At 42.6% G+C, this 16,035-nt stretch overlaps 1 long non-coding RNA gene across 1 annotated transcript; it reads right to left on the reverse strand.

Moving 5' to 3' along the window:
- Window positions 1-2,839: 2,839 nt before the first annotated feature.
- LOC134728765 (uncharacterized) lies at window positions 2,840-8,105 on the reverse strand. Its single transcript, XR_010109556.1, has 3 exons — window positions 7,660-8,105; window positions 7,010-7,150; window positions 2,840-4,103 (listed from the first exon to the last, which is right to left on the reverse strand). It is a non-coding gene; the product is annotated as an uncharacterized LOC134728765 (long non-coding RNA).
- Between the last annotated feature and the right edge of the window lie 7,930 nt (window positions 8,106-16,035).

Raw genomic sequence — 16,035 nt, forward strand, 5'->3', positions numbered from 1 at the left:
TAAAGACACTTGTGATGGCATTTAGGATCCACCTGACTAATCCAGGATAATCTCCTCATTTAAAAATCTTTAACTTAATCACATCTGCAAAAATCTTTTTTCCAAATAAGGTAACATTTACAGGTTCCAGGGGTTAAGATGTAGATATCTTCGAGTGGACCAGTTTTAAAACTACCACATCCTGGAATCAGCTATTTCCTGATGGAGTCCTATTTCCTTTTAATAAAGAATAATATCTAGAAGCCATGATGTGGATGCTAGGTATGCTTATTGCTACTTGGGTGCCTTTACTTTCAGGCACTCGGTGCAGATAGAGCTAGGAAATTAGGTATATAGATAGATAGATATGTCTATGCAAGTATATGTGTATCTCTATATGTGTATATATTTATATATACACACATAATACACATAAATCTTTGTTATATATTTACGTTAAAAACCAGGAGTTCACACCAATACTTTCAGTTCTATTCCAACACCACAGCATTTATTCTAGCCTTCTTTCATTCTATATTTGTAACTCAAATATAGATCTCTCCAACAGTGAGCGGCCTGGCTCCCATCATTTTCAATATGTTTACTTATTTGCTCAATTCCCCTGTAACCAATCTCCTGATCATACCAGCTAAATCTACTCGGCCTTGTTACTGCCAACCACACCAGCTTTAGGGGATGAATCCCATCAGCCCTAGGAAAGGGGAAGGGCAGAGAAACCTTTTAATAAGAAAAGAGGCACAATATGATTTTATTAGAGAAGTAGAAATGTCAGTGTTGAAGATAAACCTTTCTTCCATTAAGCTCAAGGCACCTTCATTTGTGATCGCACATTTGTTATGCTCAGAGACATGTCCTTAAGTCCCAGAAATGAGAGAATGACTTTTATAATCCAACATCCTCAAGAGCTTCCCTCTTAAAGGCTTCAAGATGACAGTGAAAGGTTCAGAAATTCCCCAACACAGCATACATAAACACATTTCATGCTGCATTTCCTCATCCTTAAAAAAATGTGCATTGCCAGACATGCTGAATCTCAAATTGCTTATAGATATACAATTTTTTCAGTTGGATGAACACCTTTATGCTTAAAAACCCTAGAAGACCCTGGGGGGAGCAATTTCAACATCCATGCAGAGACAATCACAGATGATTTTGCCCCTCACTAACTATCTCTCTGATGTTGTTAATGGGAGGAAGGATGGAGTTCAGCAGTGCCATTTATATTATGCTAGACAAACACTGGATTTATATTTCTATTGTGTGGCATCATTGTCTAACACCTAACATGGTTTTCCTGTGGGAAAGTCGAGATGGGGTGGTGAAGGCTGGGGTGGCAAGCAGAGGGAAATCAGTGGATTCAATGCATTTGAGTGCCTCTTCCGGACAAGTTTCTCCTTGCTCTCTGGATTTAAGAGTTGCTCTTTGCTCTCTAGTGAGAAAAAAGTTGGGGGTGGGGATCCCTATCTTAGCTGTTGCAATCCCTGGGCTGCTTCAGTGTTAATAACATTCCAAAAATGCAACAGACTTTGTTTTTGCTGCTATCGCGTATGCCAGGCATCTGGGGTGAGAGAAGGAAAATGGAAACCTGAAAGCGTGTGAAACTGTGGAATGATCGCGGTAGCTTTTGGTAGCAGGGACTGGGTCTAATTTTCCTGTGTCGATGACAAAGGTTCAGGAATCAAAGGGGAAAAAAAATTAAAAAGGAAAAAAAATCTCTGCTTACTACACATCAGTGTTCTAAAAAGACATATATCTGGACATAGAGGAAATGGCAAGGCGGATTTGCAATCATTAAGCCTTTTTTACAATGTCCATATTTGTGGTGTGGCCATAAAACAAAGAGAATTTCTTTAACACCAAACAACTTACTTAAACATTCAAAGGAATTGAATCCCTTCAAAGTGGCTACCCAGCCAGTCTGTGCACAATTCTAAGGAGAATGTGGTCGCTCAGAACATTTTGGAAACATCTTTTGGAGTGAACTTCAGAGTCATTTAACAAACCACACAAAATTGTAGGATAGTGACTATAGCAACAGTTTTTTTCCCCTCTAAAACTAGAACGGCCAGCCATTTATTATCCACTTCTATTCTCTTAATTTGACTTTAAAAGACATGAGATTCTAAAAAAAAAAAAAAAAAAAAAAATCATCGTAAAAGATCTCTAAGGAAAAGACATATCATTAGTGATAGTTCCAATCTTGGTAACTACTAGCTTCTTGAGATGTGCAGACATTTTGCATTCATTTTTTCTTATCTTTTTTCTCCTTTTACCATTGAGGAAACTGAGGCTCAGAAAGATGTTAAACAATTAGGTCAAAGCGGCAACAGCTAAAATGTGGCAGAATGTGATTTGCATCCAGATCACCTGCTTCCAAAGCTTATACTCCTTTCCGCTGCACTGAATGAGTACCTCCCAATTTTTGGAGCCAAGGTATTAGCCCCAGAAGCATGTGTATTTTAGCCCTAGAAGCATGGCCCCCAAAAGTGGCCATTTCAAAGGCATGATGCTCCTTTGCTTGCAAAAATTCTTATTTAATTTGTTTAAAATCTATTGTTTCATTGGTCTCATCTCATATTTTATTTCACATAGAAAATGTTTACAACTGAAATAATGGAAAGTTATCTGTGAGTGAACATGGCAAATGTTAATATTACCATTTGGAACAATGAGTCTCAGGAACTGGAGATGGGAGGGGTGCTTGTGCTGACCCACAAGAATCTCAAGGGCAGTGGCTTGGGGCCTGATTTGAAAACAAAGCAGTGCTTTCTTCTTGTGCTTTTGTGTCCCCTGATATTTAATTTATTTTGAATTTCAGAAAATGAAAGAAGGGCATGAGACGTTTTAAAATTTATTAAAGGGCACAGGTTTTCAAAAGCTTGTAAAATATTATATAAGAAGACATCCATTTCAGTGTTATACATATCTTAGCCTTGTTACAAGAAAACACTGACTGGTAAAAGCTAGAAGTACAGAGGTCAAAGAAAACATATTTTTCAATACCCATTGTTTAATAATTCAATGCAAACCTTCCTTATTACGCCTCTAAAAAAAATTTCCGTTGTTCTGAGAGGAGAACTGGGGAGAGGTTGCAGCCGCCTCTGGGCACTGAAGACACAGCTTGTGAAGTTCTAGGAGCCGAAGACATTCAAACCTGCTCTCTTGTCCTGACTGCAACCCTGGTGGTGAGAGACAAATACTCTTGCACATCTGCTCGATAGACAGTTGTGGATGGTGGGGGATTCTTTCTGAACAGATTTGTAGCTGCTGTGTAAACAGCTGGGTTTAAGAAATAGCTCCATTTGCACTAGCCTATTGTTTGATTAAAGAATTTGAGTGTGTGGCCTTGCACCTCAAGAAGGACAAAGGGATTGATTATTGGCTGGGTGAAATGCTACCTTTAAAAAGCACTGTAATCTCTTTCGGCCTTTTGGCTAAGATCAAATGTAAAGGGCACTGTATGTTCAGGGACTTCAATCTCACCCTCATTCTGCTTGAGTATTTCTGTCCCAGTTGTCCTTCAGATTCTTCTTATTTTTATTATTTGTGGCTAGATGGTAAGATTCATAGGCTCCAGGGACCATATCTGTTTTATTTGCCAGTGTACACTCGGTATATAGCATAGTATTTGGCACATGGTAGGTACTCAGTAGATGAGTAAAGCAAATAATCTTGCTGCATCCTGCTCAGGGCTCTGTGCTGGTCATTGTCCAGAGTTTATTCAAGTTCATTGGGTTGAATTCCAAACGAAGCAGGAGAGTCCATTTTTAATGATACGTGGACAGGGTGCCACTGCCAGGACCTTCTTATTACCATTTGGAAAGCAAACCACTGCTACCCCTTTCTGCTGCTGTCAACGGTATCCTCCCCAGCTTGTTAGAAAGAAATTGGCACTTTGATACACAAGGCTCCATCAATCCCTGCACTGGAAATGCAAAATCTGGATTCTCTCTAAGGCTAAATGTCTGGGGCTTGGACTCCTTGGGGTGGAGCCCTGGACAGTGGCCAGTGTCATCAGTATAGGCTGCAGAGACAGTTCTCCAGAGGGGGTCTTCAGTCCAAGCCAATAGGACGGCCACTTGATGGGTCTGAAAGGAAACCAGCTGCAAAATGGAAATTGACATGTTATAAACAGAGAAGGAGGAGACAAGGAAAGCCAAAGCTGAAGAGAGGCTTAAGCAGGAGGGAGGAGAAGGGAGGCTTGGAGAGAGCCAGGAGTCAGCACAAGACAAGGTCATGGAAGGACAAGGAGCCCTTCTGGGCAAATCCCATCCATGCTGCCATTTTAACACAGGACAGGTGCTCCAGTCATATTTTCTGGGCTATAAAATGTCCAATACTACAAAGAGGGTATTTAAAGGAGAAGAATTAAACAAGAACTGATGCCACTGGGAACAGAGCGAGGGCATAGGACAATGGTTCTCATTAGAACCTTAAAATCACCTGGGAACTTTTGGGAACCCATGGATGCCACAGCCTGCCCCTGGAGATCCCGATTTAATTGGTCTGGAGTGGGGCTCAAACATCAGTGGGTTTACAAGCTCCCCAGGCAATTCTAATATGCAGCCAGGGGTGAGAACCACTGGCCTAGGAGATTAAGCAAAGGTGAACATCGAGCGGGGAGAAGATGCTTATCTACTAAGCCCCTTGTCCCACAACTGAGGACACTCACCTGCTGGCCTGGCTCACCCCAAGCACTGGGACCTAGTCCCAGCCTATTCCTAGTTCAGAGACATTTAAGAAAGCTGATTTTAGTGGCTCAGGTGACTGGTCCAATTGGAACAGATGCCTCAATTTTCTCCTTTTGCTAACCAGACTATGTCCTAAATCATTTGGAGCCTAAAAGACTTACATCATAAGCAGGATGATAGAATTGAATACAACACAGTAGTTTAACTTTAGACTAGTTAAACTAGTCTAACCCTAGTTAGACTAGGGTTGTCAGCAGCAAATAAGAATACAGAATGCCCAGTGAAATTTTAATTTCAAATAAACCGTGATAATTTTTAGTATGTCTTATGAAATATTTAGGGCATACTTATACTTACAAGTATTCATTTATCTGAAATTCAAATTTAACAGAGCATCTTGTATTTTAACTGGCAATCCGACTTTAGACTCAAATGCTGTGTTTTAATTTAAGAGCATGGCTAGCTTTTTAGAAAAAATGGAAAGGATTGGGTTACCATATATGAGTTGGATGGCTGTAGATATTGATTATCCAGAGACATCCACATTCACACCTGTTTTGCCAACATAACTAATAGTGCCCCCCTTCACTCTCAAAAGTGTCTAGTAGTTTGAATGATAAATTATATGGTCATCCTGTTACAGTAGGTAGCTAGTCAGACACAAACAGGACAGAAGAGGGCCCCCACACCCCACTGGGAAAGTCAGGCGACCATCAGGTGATGGTCGGGCCATTGTTAACTGTCTCTCTAAAATAATAATGGTTGCAGCCAGCTCCAGGGAAAGGCAGTCTCCCTATAGATAGAAGAAACCTGAAACTGGTGATCATCAGCTTCCTGATAAGATCCCAGGAGTTGGGCGTGCGGACTCACACATGAGCACCAAGAGGCAAAATGGCAGAGTTTAACTGGTATTTGATCTTCTGGGGGCATGTCACCAGTAAAGGGAAGAATGTTTCAAGTGAGCGTAAGTACAACTCCAGTAAACACACTGCGCATGCTCACCTCCCAAGTGCTAGCAGGTCACTACACATATGGACAAACCACCCTCAACGAAAGAATCAGGGGAGAAGACCCCAGAAGTATGCCAACATATAAAACCCTAAGTCAAACCGCACTTGTCCTTCAAGTCACCCACTTGGACCTCTTCTAAGTGTCCTTTCCTTCCAATCCTGCTCTAAAGCTTTTTAATAAACTTCCACTCCTGCTCTAAAACTTGCCTGGGTCTCTCCCTCTGCCTTATGCCCCAATTGAGGTTGCTGCCGACCCGTACGGATTCTCCACTGCTAACAATTCCATTCACAGTGACCCAAACTGTGAATACTTGGCTATACTCAGTAAGACAAGATTATACTTGGTTAGTCCTACATAAGAGATCTCTGGTTTTCTTTCTGGAAGCCTGAGGAAACAGAACGTGAACTCCACCCCGGCTGTTACTGTTAAACCCATTATAACTTGCTGACTCACTGTTGTCCTTCTCTGGCTAGACCCAGGCCATCCTAGGGCCTGCAGGAGGCTGGGAAGGCAAGTCTCCTCTCTGCCATAAGCATGCCCTGAACCCTGCTGGGAGTAGCTCTAAACCTTTACTCTCTCTTGGAGTGGGAGACTCCTTACTTGCCCACCAGAACTGAAAACGAAGGGAAGTAGCAGTAAAGCTGCTTTCGTGTTTATCTATAGCTGGTGTCTTTAATCTGCCTGTAAAGGACCACTTGGCTAGAGGAAAAAAACATGTTCTCAGTTTTATCTTTGTGACTAGGAAATTAGTCTAACCAGATGAACACACTCAACACTAAACTGATTCTGCTGTTTGTTCTATTCTGTCACTCTGTCTGTGTCACTCTAACTATAGTGGCCTGCTCACATATCATGCCTTAGGCATTTCAGAAAATATCAGCCCTGGGCCATGGCCCTGATTCAGATATTTGTCCAGCCTTCCTCTCTGCGCACACCCTATCCACTACTGAATACCTTGTGTCCCTTGACAGCCTCACTTCATATTCAGCACCTGATGGCAGCCTCAGGTTTGTCTCCTTGCTTTGATCACCAGGCTTTCTTCTCTGGGTTATCAAATTTGCCCCTTTTTCCACCTGTGCCTCTGCTTGACTTAGGGCTTTATAGATCCCTGAGTTACAGCATTCGTACAGCTCTAAGAGGCATAAAAGATACACCTGTTATCTTTGCTTTCATGGGACCCCTCAGGACATTATACCTGAGACCCTCGATACCTTAGTTCCCTGCCTATCACTTAACTGGGATAAACATTCTGTCTAGGTAACATCATTCACAGTATAGCCATATTATTCAAGTGTCCCAGACCTCACCATTCTGGGAGTACCACATATAGTCACAGTTCTTGTTCAGAACAGCAGTCAGTTCAGTCTTTTCTCTTCTTTCTGTACCTCTCCCCCAAAATGCCTGAGTTACTTCCCTTGTCTGCATATTGGCCTCCATACAGCTGCCTCCTGAAAAGAAAATAGGAGCTCTGATGAGTACTTGCAAGCCAATCTCCATACCTACTGATTTCCAGACTGACCAGAAAGCCTTGCTGCCATAGCCAAAGTGGATGGCTGGTCCTCCTGCTGACACCTGCGCAGTCTAGGAAGGCCAAAAAGGAAAAGCGAACTCTAATTTTTTTTTTTTTTGAGATGGAGTTTCACTCTTCTCGCCCAGGCTGGAGTGCAGTGGTGCAATCTCAGCTCACTGCAACCTCAGCATCCCTGGTTCAAGCAATTCTCTTGCCTCAGCCTCTCAAGTAGCTGGGATTACAGGTGCTCACCATCATGTCTGGCTAATTTTTGTATTATTAGTAGAGATGGGATTTCACCACTTTGGCCAGGCTGATCTCAAACTCCTGACGTCAGGTTATCTGCCAGCCTCTGCCTCCCAAAGTGCTAGGATTACAGGCGTGAGCCGCTGCACCTGGCCAGAACTCTAATTAAAAAAAAAAAAATTAAAATTATTATGACCATACCCACTTGCTGGTCTTCGATTTTCCAGACCAACTTGTTGGGGTTTTATCTTCCCACTGAGCCTTAGGGGCACCTACAGCTTCTCACAGATCAAGATGAACAATGACAGAGAAAGTTCTCCCAGACAAGCCTCAGCCAGGCTGAGTACCCAACCACTCCAGGCACAGCAACTGCTCTGAGCTGCCAGATAACCCGATGCTGAGAGCTGTCAGCATGTGTAGATCTCCATGGATCTCCTGTTCCCCAAATCCCTGCTGTGTGCTCCACTCATCTCCTGCAACACCACCTGTTACCCTGACTGGATTGTTCTGACAGCAAATGCCAGGTCCCTAATGCCCACTGCATCCTCTGTGGTCATGGAGATTCCCCTCCTTGGCCACTTCTTGCCATACCTGCAGCTGGGGCTGCCACTAAGTATCTGGTCACTACTGTGGTTTGGGTTTGGTCTTTCCAAGTACCCTTCAGTCAAATGCCTTCTGAGCAACCCTTCCAACAGTATGCTGGGGTAAAAAACAACACAGATGGAAAAGAGGAGCATGCTCAGGCAGGAGCAACTGAGAGGTGCCAGGGAAGAGCAGAGCAAATATACCAGATAACCCTGGTTCCTGATAGCCTTTTTGTGCCCTTTTCTATTATCACTAATTCACTGAGCCTGGAACGCAGTGACTCAAGCCCCACCGTAGGACTGAAAATAGAAAGGCCAATTCAGATTTTCCCTACCCTAAGATGACTTACCATATAAAACCTTTAAAAAATGTAAGCGTGGCGTTCTTTGGTATTCCTAGAACAAGTTGAATTCAGCAGATATTTAAACATAATTTAATTTGCCAAAAACTATACACTTCTAAAAGGAGTTTGATTACTATGTAAGTTACTAACTATAGAAGTATTATTTTATAAGCTGTTAGGTTAGTACTAACATAATTTGTTGGAGGGCAAAGTTGCAACAGCTTGTAAACTAAGTAAATACTGCTGAACATTTAGTGGGCTGAATGTTCTCTCTGCTAACTTAGCCAGTAAAGGTGTAGGTTATACAAAGTCATTTCTAATGTATGTGAACTATGTAGATCTATAAAATAAAACCATTTCAGTAATTGCTGGGCCAGAGAAGAGACATATCTTTATTTCTTTGGAACTCTGAGGTACAGCTAAAAATCCAAATGCCAGGTATCTCTAAATGTAACTTCTAGTGTATCTGCTCTTTTTGAGACACCCTAGGAGGAACAGCTAAACAGTAGGGTAATGCCCTGTGCACTCTAGACTTTGTATGATCCTGGTTCTATGACCTCGCATTCCTGTAGATTCTAACTACCTCCTGGCTGGCACAGTGCCTCCCAGGAACTGCCCTTGCTCTGAAGAGATACACAGTTCTTATATCGAGTGCTTGTGGGCTTCATTTTCTGAACTCCTCGATATCACCTACTTTATCTCTGTGCCTCACCCTCATTCTCTTGATCCCTTTCACCTCCACCCTGGATGCCCTTACATTCTTATTTTGTTTTGCTCCCTCAGCTCATATCTTGGGGAGACAAAATAGCATTTTGATTCCATTTCTGCCACTTACTAATTCTTGTCAACTTACCCTCTCTAAGCCTCACTTTTTTTCTCTGTAATAATACCAATGTATCTTCTCATACGGTTATTATGAAGGTTAAAGGAGACAAAGCATGGAAGATGCTTAGCAAACTGCCTGGCACATAGTAACCACTCAATCAATGTTAGCTATTATTACTATTATTTTGCTTTCCTGAGGTGGCTATAGTTTCAGTCATTCTTTTTTTTTTTTTTTTTAAATGGAGTCTGGCTCTGTCACCCAGGCTGGAGTGCAGTGTCGTGATCTTGGCTCACTGCAACCTCCGCCTCCCAGGTTCAAGTGATTCTCCTGCCTCAGCCTCCTGAGTAGCTGGGATTACAGGCACACACCACCACGCCCAGCTAATTTTTGTATTTTTAGTAGAGACGGGGTTTCACCATGTTGGTCAGGCTGGTCTCGAGCTCCCGACCTCGTGATCCGCCCACCTCGGCCTCCCAAAGTGCTGGGATTACAGGCATGAACCACCGTGCCCGGCCGGGTTTTTCTTTTCCACTGCATTGTCAGGCTGCAAATTTTCTGAACGTTTATGCTCTGTTTCCCTTTTAAAATGGAATGCTTTTAACAGCACCCAAGTCACCTCTTGAATGCTTTGCTGCTTAGAAATTTCTTTCACCAGATACCTGAAATTGTCTCTCTTAAGTTCAAAGTTCCACAAATCTCTAGGGCAGGGGCAAAAATGCTGCCAGTCTATTTGCTAAAACATAACAAGTGCTTTGCTCCAGTTCCCAACAAGTTCCTCATCTCCATCTGAGACCACCTCAGCCTGGACCTTATTGTCCATATCACTATCAGCATTTTTATCAGTCATTCACCAAGTCTCTAGGAGGTTCCAAACTTTCCCACATTTTCCCATCTTCTTCTGAGCCCTCCAAACTGTTCCAACCTTTGCCTGTTACCCAGTTCCAAAGTTGCTTCCACTTTTTGGGGTATCTTTTCAGCAACGCCCCACTCTACTGGTACCAATTTACTGTATTAGTCCGTTTTCATACTGCTGATAAAGACATACCTGAGACTGGGAAGAAAAAGGTTTATTTAATTGGACTTATAGTTCCACGTGGCTGGGGAGGCCTCAGAGTCATGGCAGGGTGTGGGGGTGGTGAAAGGCACTTCTTACATGGCAGTGGCAAGAGAAAATGAGGAAGAAGCAAAAGTGGAAACTCTTGATAAACCCATCAGATCTCGTGGGACTTATTCATTATCACGAGAATAGCACAGGAAAGACCAGCCTCCATGATTCAATTACCTCCCCCTGGGTCCCTCCCACAACACATGGGAATTCTGGGAGATACAATTCAAGTTGAGATTTAGGTGGGGACACAGTCAAACCACATCAACGTGGAAGGAAGCAGTAGAGATAAGTCTTACATGATCACTTCATGATCACAAATGCCAAATTTTATTAAATCAAGAAGCACAGGCTAGGCACAGTAGCTAACACCTGTAATCCCAGAATTTTGGGAGACCAAGGCGGGCAGATTGCTCGAGCTCAGGAGTTCAAGACCAGCCCGAACAATTTGACAAAACCCAATCTCTACAAAAAAATATATAAAAAATTAATTGGGTGTGGTGGCACACACCTGTAGTCCCAGCTACCCTGGAAGCTGAGGTAGATCACCTGAGCCCAGGAGTTCAAGCTGCAGTGAGCTGTGATTGCACCACTGCACTCCAGCCTGGGCGACATAGTGAAACCCTGTCTCAAAAACAAAAACAAAAAAGTACATTTTGAGGGTTTTTATCATAAATGTCAAACTCAGGATGATCTAATGTTGATCTTATCAAGAATAGCACCTATGAAATTCTCCAAATGGGTACACTGAAACACTTATTTATTTATTTATTTATTTATTTTTGAGATGGAGTCTCATTCTGTCACCCAGGCTGGAGTGCAGTGGCGTGATCTCGGCTGACTGCAACCTCCGCCTCCTGGGTTCAAGCGATTCACCTGCCTCACCTTCCTGAGTAGCTGGGATTACAGCTGCCTGTCAACATGTCGGCTACTTTTTTGTATTTTTAGTAGAGGCAGGGTTTCACCATGTTGGCCAGGCTGGTCTCGAACTCCTGACCTCAAGTGATTTGCCCACCTCAGCCTCTCAAAGTGCTGGGATTACAGGCGTGAACCACCGTACCTGGCCTGAAATACTTTTATAGTCAGTAATGCTTTCAGCTGATTGTTGACTCCATTTATGAAATTTAAATCTAAATAGTAACCCATGAAACTGCAGAGAAGTATGCTTTCTATAATCCTACAAATTCATCTAATATTATTCTAAGTTAAAGTGGTAGTTGGGGGAGACTTTACTATGACTTGGGTTTGAGCTGCCACAAATTTTTCTGTTTGGAGAATAGCATACTTTCATTCATGGCCCATTTGTTCACTTTGAGATAGAATGGAAGCCTCTTTGTATGTCATTTCCAGAAAAATATTGACATTTGGCCACCAAGCATCTATGTTAAGCATGGTGTTTATGTGATCATTTTAAACTCTTTGATATTCTACCTGTTGAGAGGTTGGATCTATGTCCCTTTTACTTGAATCTGGGCATGTATAGCCAATAGGGTTTGGTGAAAATTTTTTTGCAAGATTAGGAATAGGGTGAATCAAGGGAGGTGCCTAGGGTGCAAAATTGATAGGCACTCACTATTAGGACCATGAAAGTGCAGGTATTAATGTGTGATAAAAAATCCTTATGCATGTGCCCATGTCTACATCCAGCCACATGCCCTCACCCCAGATCTCCTTGTCTTCAGTCATTTTGTCTTTTTTCTTCTTCTAAGCCCCTGGTCAGATCCACTCTCTGGGAACCTGTATGTATTCTTACCTTGAATGCCTTCTTCCACATACACTGGATGCCAGGTATACTGCTCTCTGGACCTCCCATTGGGAAGATTTTCCCTTTTCAATTGTCTTTCAAGGCCACCCCTTAAAACACCCACAAATAAAACTCACCAGTTTATAAGCTAAACTTAGGCAGGTCTTTCAGCTGGTCCAGTGGGATCTCCTATATGATCACACCTACAACTCAGTGCAACTATGGTGGGTGACATGGGGCTCTAGGCTACCTGGTCATGCAGCTGTCTCATACCCTCAGGTCCTGCCTGGGCTCAATCCTGAATGTACCACTGTTAACTTATGCTGCTTTGCTGGCACTATCTGACTTTATGACTTGATGTATGTGACAAACCCAGCTCATAGTTAACAGTTCCAGAATCATAGTCACTTGGTGTGTCATGTTCAAGTGCTCTATCCCTGCTAGTAACACACCAAGAGCTGTTTTTCAAAGGGTACATCGTTTCTGATGTAGATGGTGTGAACTTACTCCAGAATCTCAGAGGTCTGCACTGGGGTGATTCTTTCTGGAGCTTGCCATAAACTTCTTACTGCATGTTTCCTTACCTATGATACTTCCAATAACATAAGATCTGATGGATTATGTGGCCCAGGTGGCAGGGTTGATTGCAGCAAAGCCTGGACTTGCTGCAGAGTCTTTCTGCTCTGGGCTCTACTCAAAAACTGGAAACCTTTGGTGTCACCTTGAATATTGGCTGGAGCAACATTTCTAGGTGTGAAATGTGTTGCCTCCAAAACCCAAAGTGGGCAGACCAGGAGCTGTGTTTTCTTCCTTTTGGTAGAGAATGCAAAGTGCAGCAATTTCTTTTACTTTGGTTTCTTTGATCTTCCCTATTCTTCTTTTGCCTCTCCTATAATGGATAAGGTTGAATGTAATAAACCCATCACCAGGTGGCTGCTGGGTCCCCCCAGGAACTCCGCATTGGTTCCTGCTGTTGGCAAATGAGGCACTTAACAATGGCAGTAGCCATATCGACCTTGGTGAGAAGTTGGTATAGTTGAGCCCACAACTACTTAGGGCATGGACCCATCGAGTAAGGACTGGAGTGTCTGAGAGCCACAGAATACTTCCACCTATCACTTTGATTTTTTGATGGCCTTCTCTGCAGTGAGCATACACAAGGGAAACAAATATCCTCATACCCCATGCCCGCTTCAAGATGTCTATCCTTATGCCATTTTCCTGTTCTCCAATCACCAATCTTCCAATCCTGTTCTTTCCAATTCTCTGACCACCCATCCACTGTCTATGAATGACTGCCTATTTGCAGTCCTGACAGGGTGGGTAACCAAACGTACTTCTCTCAGTTTTGCCTATTGGAAGAATTTCTCTTTACTACTCTCTTACATGCACCTGATTTGGGCTGTAATGCTGCAGCAGTCTACTTCTGGAATCATTTGTAAACTAAATATGAGTTTTTCTCCCTCAGTCAGCTGATTAAAAGAAACTCCCCATGACACCATAAGGTTTGTACTGAGAAGCAGGAGGCAATGCCACAGGACTAGGTGCTACATGAGTCTAAGGCACTGCTCATGCAACTTACTTGTGTTTTTAGGATCTTCTTGAGTCCTATCTCATTATTATTTTCATGTAGTGATAGATTAGTGCTGAGTATACTCCCAACTTAGAACCTGCTGGACCAGATACCACCAAGTTCGTGATAAGCATCTTGGTTTACATTGTCACTTGTTGCCTCTAGCAAAGTGCAATAGCAAGTGAGGAATTATTTCATGGGATGAGAATTGTCATCTTAAGAAGAGAACACAGCTTTGCCCACAAATCCTAGGAGTCTGCACTGTGACTCTCTTGTTGGAAGTTGCCAAAAGTGTCCCTATTTGCCACAGATACTTTGAGTACCACTGGATCTGCCAGGTCATATGACCACAAATTGCTGTAGAACCTTCTCTTCTTTTGAGCCCCATTCAAAACTGGCAGCCTTTGGGTTATTCAGTAAACAGCTTGTAGTAACCCACCAAAATTAGGTGCATATTACCTCTAAGATCCATAAAAAGATGCATTTTCATGAGGTTTATATCATGCTACTCTATAGCATGCATGTGTTTAGCTAATGTCTTTGGTGCTTGCTATCTCCTGCTGCTCAGGCCTAATTAGCAAATTATCAATTAATGGAGCATCATAATGTTACATGGAGTGGTAAGATGACTAAGGTGTCTTCAGCCTAGATGATTGCAGAAAGCAAAAGTGTTGATATAACCTTGAGGCAAATCTTTGCCAATTGAAAACAAACCTTTGCTGGTGGGTCTTTTAAATTGATTTGGAGAAAAAAGCACTCACGAGATCAATAGCTGTATATTGGGAGCCAAGGTCTGAGATGATTTGCCCCAATATATATACCAAATTGGGAAAAACAGCTGCAAAACAAAAAGCCAATTAATTTATAATAATCTATAGTCATTCTCTAAAATGTATCTACCTCTTGCACAATCCAAACAGGTGAGTTAAATGGGGATGTGATAGTGATCACTGCCTTGGGATCTTTCCGGTTTTGGATGGTATCACTAAAATTGACAGTTGCCCCCGGGGTGCAGTATTGGTTTTCATTTACTATTCTGATTAGGAGAGAATGCTCCAAGATGCTCTACTTGCTGTTCCTACTATGATAGCCACACCTCCATGGGTCAGGAAGCCAATGTGGATATTCTGTCAGTTGCCTAGCATGTCTATTCCGATTATACATTTAGGAACTTGGAAAATAACCACACATGTGTCCATGGATCTACGGGGCTCACTGTGGGATGGACTTATGCCAAAATGTCATTTGTTTACCTGACCTCCATATTCCCCCTGGTGGGCTTCTGGGTCCTCAGAGATCAGCATCAAGTTAGAACCTGTATTAATTTCCTAGGGCTGCAATAACAAATTACCACAAATTTGGTGGTTTTAAACAAGAGAAATATATTCTCTCATAGTTCTGGAGGCCAGAAGTCTAAAATTAAGGTGTTGGCAGGGCTACTCTCCCTCCAAATGCTGTAGGGGAGGATCCTTCCAGCTTCTGTTGGCTCCTGGTAGCTCTTGGCAGCTCCTAGAAGTCCTTGGCTTATGGCTGTATAACTCCAAACTTTGCCTCCATCTACACATGGCCTTCTTCCCTTACTCTCTATCTCATAAAAGAGTATTTTCATAGATTTGGGTCCTCCTCTAATCCAGTATGATCTCATTTTGACCGTTACTTTATAATAACATCTGTAAAGACTCTATTTCCGTATAGATCACATTCTGAGGTTCCAAGTGGAAATGAATTTGGAGGGACATTGTTCAACCTACTACAGAGCCAGTGTCTCATAATTTCATAAAATTATGGGTTTTTTCCCTTTTTCCTATGTACAAGCAGTCTAGTAAGTGAATGTAGATCCTTTGTAGAAGGGTTATAGGAAGATTTATACTATCTTTTTGTTGCAGCATTGTAGTATTCTTCTTCAAAATGGCCCAATCTCCTTTTCAGCCAAGGGGCTGTGGATCGCTGAATTGGCTTAGATATGGCAACTGACTGAGGGGACACATGAAATTAATTCTGGGGGCAACAAACACTAAATTACTGCAGCATACATCCAAAAGAACTTCAAAAGACATTTTTTAAAATAGCTAACTTAAGGTTGCAGAATTTTTCAGTATACTGAACAGTTGGCAAGGAACTGGCTGCTTTGGTTCATGAAGGGTATAGTTGCGGCCTGGCACAGTGGCTTACGCCTGTAATCCCAACACTTTGGGAGGCCGAGGTGGGTGGATCACCTGAGGTCAGAAGTTCAAGAACAGCTGGCCAACATGGTGAAATTCCGTCTCTGCTAAAAATAAAATAACTAGCCAAGTATGGCGGTGGGTGCCTGTAATCCCAGCTACTGGGGAGGCCGAGGCAAGTGAATAGCTTGAACCCGGGAGGCAGAGGTTGCAGTGAGCCGAGATCTCACTACTGCACT

The sequence above is a fragment of the Pan paniscus genome, chromosome 1, assembly GCF_029289425.2.
Source record: "Pan paniscus chromosome 1, NHGRI_mPanPan1-v2.0_pri, whole genome shotgun sequence".
In the NCBI taxonomy this organism is placed as follows: Eukaryota; Metazoa; Chordata; class Mammalia; order Primates; family Hominidae; genus Pan; species Pan paniscus.